Source organism: Rhinoderma darwinii, chromosome 1, assembly GCF_050947455.1.
Source record: "Rhinoderma darwinii isolate aRhiDar2 chromosome 1, aRhiDar2.hap1, whole genome shotgun sequence".
NCBI lineage: Eukaryota > Metazoa > Chordata > Amphibia > Anura > Rhinodermatidae > Rhinoderma > Rhinoderma darwinii.
In genome coordinates, this window is record NC_134687.1 from 25,280,624 (window position 1) to 25,287,384 (window position 6,761).

The window sequence follows — 6,761 nt, forward strand, 5'->3', positions numbered from 1 at the left end:
CATTTGTCCTTCCCGAAGGGGGCGTCGGTTAACGATGGCATTGACCAGGATCTCTGTTCTGTGGTCTACACGTCGTTTGATGCGGCGGTAGCGTTGGTACGTGGTTACGGAAGAGGGGCTCTGATGGCAAAAACTGATATTCAAGCGGCGTTTCGTTTGTTGCCGGTTCATCCGGACAGCCAGAGGTTGTTGGGATGTTATTGGGAAGGGGATTATTACATTGATCGATGCCTTCCCATGGGTTGTTCGTTGTCGTGCGCGTACTTTGAGGTGTTTAGTTCTTTTTTGGAATGGGTAGTCAGGGAGGTCGCGGGGGTGGAATCAGTTATTCACTATCTCGACGATTTCTTGTGCGTTGGCCCGTCGTGTTCGGGGGTTTGCGCAAATTTGTTGGAGACGGTCAATTGGGTGTCAAGGGAGTTCGGTGTACCCTTGGCTGTGGAAAAAACTGAGGGTCCGGTGACGACCATTTGTTTTTTGGGAATTACTATCGACTCCGTAGCAATGGAGTGCAGATTGCCGGAGGATAAGTTGGGGGATTTGCGGTTGGTAGTGGAGCGAGCGTGTCGGATTAGGAAAATTACGCTACGTGAATTGCAGTCCTTATTGGGGAAGTTGAATTTTGCCTGCCGCATCATGCCGATGGGCAGGGTTTTTTGTCGGCGGTTGGCAGCGGCGACGGCGGGGGTTCGGGAACCCCATCATTTCATTCGTCTGGCTGCAGAGCACAGGGAAGATTTACAGGTCTGGCTCCATTTTCTGGCACAGTATAATGGGCGCTCTCTGTGGATGTCCCGGGCGTTAGATAGCTTCGATTTGGAATTGTTCACTGACACGTCTGGGGCGGTGGGGTTCGGGGCGTTCTTTAAAGGTCAATGGTGCGCGGGAAAATGGCCGGTTGCATGGGTGGAGGCGGGACTGACGCGTAACTTGGCCCTACTCGAACTGTTTCCCATCGTGGTGGCGGTCACCGTTTGGGGAGACAGGTTCCGGGACAAAAAAGTGCGTTTTCATTCCGACAATTTGGGGGTGGTGATGGCTATAAATAATACTTCGGCGTCGTCCCCTCCAGTGGTTCGCTTGTTGCGTCAGTTGGTGCTTTCCTGTTTGAGTTTAAATGCATGGGTGGTGGCGGTGCATGTTCCCGGGGTAGAGAATTGTATTGCTGACGCGCTTTCTCGCTCGCAGTGGGATCGTTTCCGGCAGCTGGTCCCGGACGCGGAGTTAACAGGGGTGGACTGTCCCAGTCATCTGTGGGAGCTGGTATCCAGGCGGCAGGTGCATTGATTAAACGTTCACTGGCCAGTGCGACGTGGTCGTCGTATGCGGCTGGATGGAGGCAATGGGAGGAGTGGGTGAGATCTTTGGGAGATGTGTGCTCGGATGATGATAGGATGGTGGCCTTGCTGTTTTGGTTGGGGGATGCGTTCGCCCGGGGTTGCACGGTCGCTAAGGTTAATCGCTTCGTGGCGGCCATTGCTTTCGGTTGTAAGTTACGGGGGTTGGCAGATATCACGAAGCGGTTTTTGGTGGGCCAGGCATTGAAAGGGCTGAGACGGGGTGTAGTGGTGAGGGATAAGAGGCGTCCCGTGTCATTTCAATTGTTGTGTTCCCTGGAGGTGGTGGTGCGGCAGGTGTGTCGTTCAGAGTATGAGAGCAAGCTTTTCCGGTTGGCTTTTGCGTTAGCCTTTTTTGGAGCTTTTCGGGTAGGGGAATTGGTTTCCCCCAGTTCGGTGAGAGCGGGGGGCTTGTTGCAGGATAATGTCGATTTGTATGAATACAGGGTGGAGATAGTGTTGCGAAGGTCCAAAACGGACCAAGGAGGGGCAGGACGTCGAGTGGTTTTGCTGGCGGTCCCAAAAAATCCGGTTTGTCCAGTGTTGTGTGTCAAGGAGTACTTGGCGGGTTTAGATCTCTCAGACGGGCCGTTGCTGCGGCACGAGGATGGCTCGTTTCTGTCGCGGTATCAGTTTATTTCGGTTTTCAGAAAGTGTCTGGTGGCTAGCGGGGTGCAGGCAGAGCAATACTCGTCTCATTCTTTCCGTATAGGGGCAGCGACGGAGGCGGTGAGATGGGGTTTAGATGATGCAGGCGTGCAGCGGATAGGGCGTTGGGAGTCGGTGCGTTTCCGTTCTTATGTGCGCTTGAACATGTTGTGATATATTGATGTATAGCATGTTCCGGGTGCGTGCGTTTCCGCCTGAGTATTAATGGTACGCGGCAGCAAGAGGTGGTGCGTGTATGTTCTTCATTTGTTTTGCAGGCCGTGACTCATGCATGGTGTGGATTATGGGACATTCTTTTGTGTACTGGGGTGCCCTTCGCGCGGATGTACGGCCGGACGGTCGACAGCTCAGGATTCCGCGGGACGCGGCGGTTGTGAGGTGGATGGGTATACGGGGAATGACATGGAACAGGGTATTGCCCGAGTTTCACAATTTTGTACTGCTTGACAGGGCGCCGGAGGTACTGGTGTTGCATGTGGGAGGCAATGATTTGGGTATACGCCCTTTCCGGGAGTTGGTACGGGACGTCAAGCATGATTTGCTCTGCTTATGGGCAACTTATCCTAAATTGGTGACGGTGTGGTCTGAGATGGTCCCTAGGAAGAACTGGCGGATGGCCCGTTCTGTGGGAAAAATTAACAAGGCTCGCATTAAGGCTAATAGGGCCATATCGAGCTTCGTGACGCGTAATGGTGGGGTTGCGGTGCGCCACTGGGATCTGGAGGCTGGGACAGGCAGCTACTGGAGAGAGGACGGTGTGCACCTCAATGAGGTGGGGATGGATATGTGGAGTCTGGCTTTGACCGATGGAATTGAGCGAGCGGTGGGAGTGTGGAGGAGCTCGCAGGCGTGAGGTGGTCAAGGCCTGTTTCGCTTTGGCGGGGGGGAGTCCTTGAAGTAGGTCGTAAAAAGTGGTGGGGGGGAATGCATCACGGGATGCACCCCCAATTTGTCGGCTTCTTAGGGTGTTACCCCTTTTGAAAGCTGGGTTATATATATTTATATATATATGGTGGTCATCTGCAAAAAGGTAATTTGGTGCTCCTGGGCCGGGTTACGGCTGGGGGTAAGGTATTTGTGGGCAGATGGCCAAAATTAAGTATCGGTGGCTTCAAGGACTTGCCCCTGTCATTCTGGTTGGTTTATAATGTTATGACCCTGATAGGGTCGCAGTGGGTTATTTGTTGTTATGATGTATCCCCTTTTTTGGGGATTCAAAAATTATGGTATTTAAAGTTATTGTTATTTAAATAATAAACGGCTGCTGTGGCCATTAAAATCCAACTCTGTTTCAGTGTCTGCTTTGGGAGGGTAGATTTACATAAGGGGAGAAGCGACTCGACTTATTTGAGTCAAGAAGAGGCCGTACTGAAAGAAGAAAAAAGGAATAAGGGAAGGCCTCCATGACTAAAATAGATGGGAGGGACACAGAGTTGGCTGGCCTATGAGAGGAAAGGGGGGGGGGACAGCAGGAGGGCTTGAGTGAGAAGGGGTGGGGATTGAAGGGGATGTACCTGTTTCCTGTTTGTGCTCTCCCTCTCTTCGCCAGGACACAGAAGCAGGAACATGTTCCCGCCCGCCCGCCCTGATGTGGATCGGTTGACCGCGGCAAAAGATTGCTGCGGATGGTGGTTCTTCTCGTCAAAGTTTATTTGCTTATTGACATTTGTCTTTGGGGGAGGTTAAATTTTGTCATTGCAGCTGCGGGGGGGAGTCCTTGAAGTAGGTCGTAAAAAGTGGTGGGGGGGAATGCATCACGGGATGCACCCCCAATTTGTCGGCTTCTTAGGGTGTTACCCCTTTTGAAAGCTGGGTTATATATATTTATATATATATGGTGGTCATCTGCAAAAAGGTAATTTGGTGCTCCTGGGCCGGGTTACGGCTGGGGGTAAGGTATTTGTGGGCAGATGGCCAAAATTAAGTATCGGTGGCTTCAAGGACTTGCCCCTGTCATTCTGGTTGGTTTATAATGTTATGACCCTGATAGGGTCGCAGTGGGTTATTTGTTGTTATGATGTATCCCCTTTTTTGGGGATTCAAAAATTATGGTATTTAAAGTTATTGTTATTTAAATAATAAACGGCTGCTGTGGCCATTAAAATCCAACTCTGTTTCAGTGTCTGCTTTGGGAGGGTAGATTTACATAAGGGGAGAAGCGACTCGACTTATTTGAGTCATGTAAAAAAGAGGTCCTGAAGGACCCTTTTTCTTGCTTTAACCTGAAAATACAGAAAAACTACCCTGGGAGGTACCCAGCAGTAGTTTAGTGGAGTTCCATTCTCTATAACATTCACTCAAGTAAGCAGAGGAATCTGTATTGTTTTACATAGTTTACTTATATTTAGGGTCTGGCCAGAGATATGGGGATCATGAGAACTCAGAGTAGGTAGAGAATATGGTCAAGGTTAAAAAAGTTGTCAGAAAGGGGTTTTGTGAAAGTTGTGGTACTGAAAAGCTATCTACTGCACCTGAGTGTCTGGAGTGGAGCACTTCTCTTTATCAGAATTTAGATTAAGCCGCGTAAATGGTTGGGACTGCAGGTATTTGTCATGTAGGGGTTTCTCTGACAGTTTTACAAGGGGTAGAATTTCTTTGGCTCCAAACTCTTCTGATACAAAGCCACCTGTATATAAGTGGCTCGGGCTGGTCTCTTGCGGCTATAGAGTGCACAATAGTGAAGCTAGCCCCAGGATGAGGCCATGTGTCTTGAATATTGCTACTAGTTCACATGGTTGCAGTGGCTTAATGCTATCAGTAATAGAACTCCTCCGTTTGCCGTGCCCAGCTGCATAGAGGTTGGTGGGACAGCTTTGCTGCACTATCACTCATTGTACTGGATGCAGACTTGTCTCAAGGTCTGGTGGTGAGTCTGTAGATGTCTTTACAGGCAGTTGGCCTTAATTCTACCGGGATAGCGGAGGAGCTCAAGGAGAATGACTCATTACTCCATGAGTGAAAGGTCTCACATTTAAATATGCTAAAGAAAATATGAGTGTACAAAAGTCGGATTTAAATCCACGCCTTCACGAGAGACTGCTCGGTCACCCTATCCTACACAAAAGCGCAATTTTTCAAGATTGGATGCCAAGCCAGTCATCTGAAGAGTCTAACATTTTGGGGCGTTTTTTGGTATTGTGGGGTTTTTTTTACTATTTCTTCAGCAGTGCTGACGGAATGACATTGAAGCATGTTTAAAAAAAGATTAGTTGTCAGAAGTGGGATTTGAACCCACGCCTCCAGGGGAGACTGCGACCTTAACGCAGCGCTTTAGACCGCTCGGCCATCCTGACTTGTAAAAAAGCCAAGCCTTTCAGAAACGGAAGCAAAAAAAGTCATGCTGAGAGTCCAGTTTTTGGGAATTCATAATAGAAAGATTAGAACTTTTCCTTGTCCATTTCCATCTTGTAGTTATTGTTTTATGATTAACAGTACTGTAAAAAAGAGGTCCTGAAAGACCCTTTTTCTTGCTTTAACCTGAAAATACAGAAAAACTACCCTGGGAGGTACCCAGCAGTAGTTTAGTGGAGTTCCATTCTCTATAACATTCAATCAAGTAAGCAGAGGAATCTGTATTGTTTTACATAGTTTACTTATATTTAGGGTCTGGCCAGAGATATGGGGGTCATGAGGACTCAGAGTAGGTAGAGAATATGGTCAAGGTTAAAAAAGTTGGCAGAAAGGGGTTTTGTGAAAGTTGTGGTGCTGAAAAGCTATCTACTGCACCTGAGTGTATGGAGAGGAGCACTTCTCTTTATCAGAATTTAGATTAAGCCGCGTAAATGGTTGGGGCTGCAGGTGTTCGTCATGTAGAGGTTTCTCTGACAGTTTTACAAGGGGTAGAATTTCTTTGGCTCCAAACTCATCTGATACAAAGCCACATGTATATAAGTGGCTCGGGCTGGTCTCTTGCGGCTATAGAGTGCACAATAGTGGAGCTAGGCCCAGGATGTGGCCGTGTGTCTTGAATATTGCTACTACTTCACATGGTAGCAGCGGCTTAATGCTATCAGTAATAGAACTCCTTCGTTTGCCGTGCTCAGCTGCATAGAGGTTGGTGGGACAGCTTTGCTGCACTATCACTCATTGTACTGGATGCAGACTTGTCTCAAGGTCTGGTGGCGAGTATGTAGATGTCTTTACAGGCAGTTGGACTTAATTCTACCGGGATAGCGGAGGAGCTCAAGGAGAATGACTCATTACTCCATGAGTGAAAAGTCTTACATTTAAGTATGCTAAAGAAAATATGAGTGTTCAAAAGTGGGATTTAAATCCACGCCTTCATGAGAGACTGCTCGGTCACCATATCCTACACAAAAGCGCAATATTTCGAGATTGGATGCCAAGCCAGTCATCTGAAGAGTCTAACATTTTGGGGCGTTTTTCGTCATTGTGCGTTTTTTTTACTATTTTTTCAGGAGTGCTGACGGAATGACATTGAAGCATGTTTAACCCCTTTAGGACACAGCCTGTTTTAGCCTTGTGGACACAGATGATTTTTTCAAATCTGACATGTGTCACTTTTTGTGGTAATAACTCCGGAATGCTTTTACCTATCCAAGCGATTCTGAGATTGTTTTCTCGTGACATATTGTACTTTATGTTAGTGAAAAAATTTGGTCGGTAAATTCAATATTTATTTGTGAAAAACGTCAAATTTTAGCAAAAATTTGCAAAAATTTGCATTTTTCTAAATTTAAATGTATTTACTTTTGAAACAGATAGTAATACCACACAAAATAGTTACTAGTTAAC

General features: G+C 47.6%; 1 non-coding gene across 1 annotated transcript; it reads right to left on the reverse strand.

The window, feature by feature from the left end:
* Positions 1–5,216: 5,216 nt before the first annotated feature.
* On the reverse strand, positions 5,217–5,299 carry TRNAL-AAG (transfer RNA leucine (anticodon AAG)). The gene has a single exon. It is a non-coding gene; the product is annotated as a tRNA-Leu (tRNA).
* Positions 5,300–6,761: the final 1,462 nt, after the last annotated feature.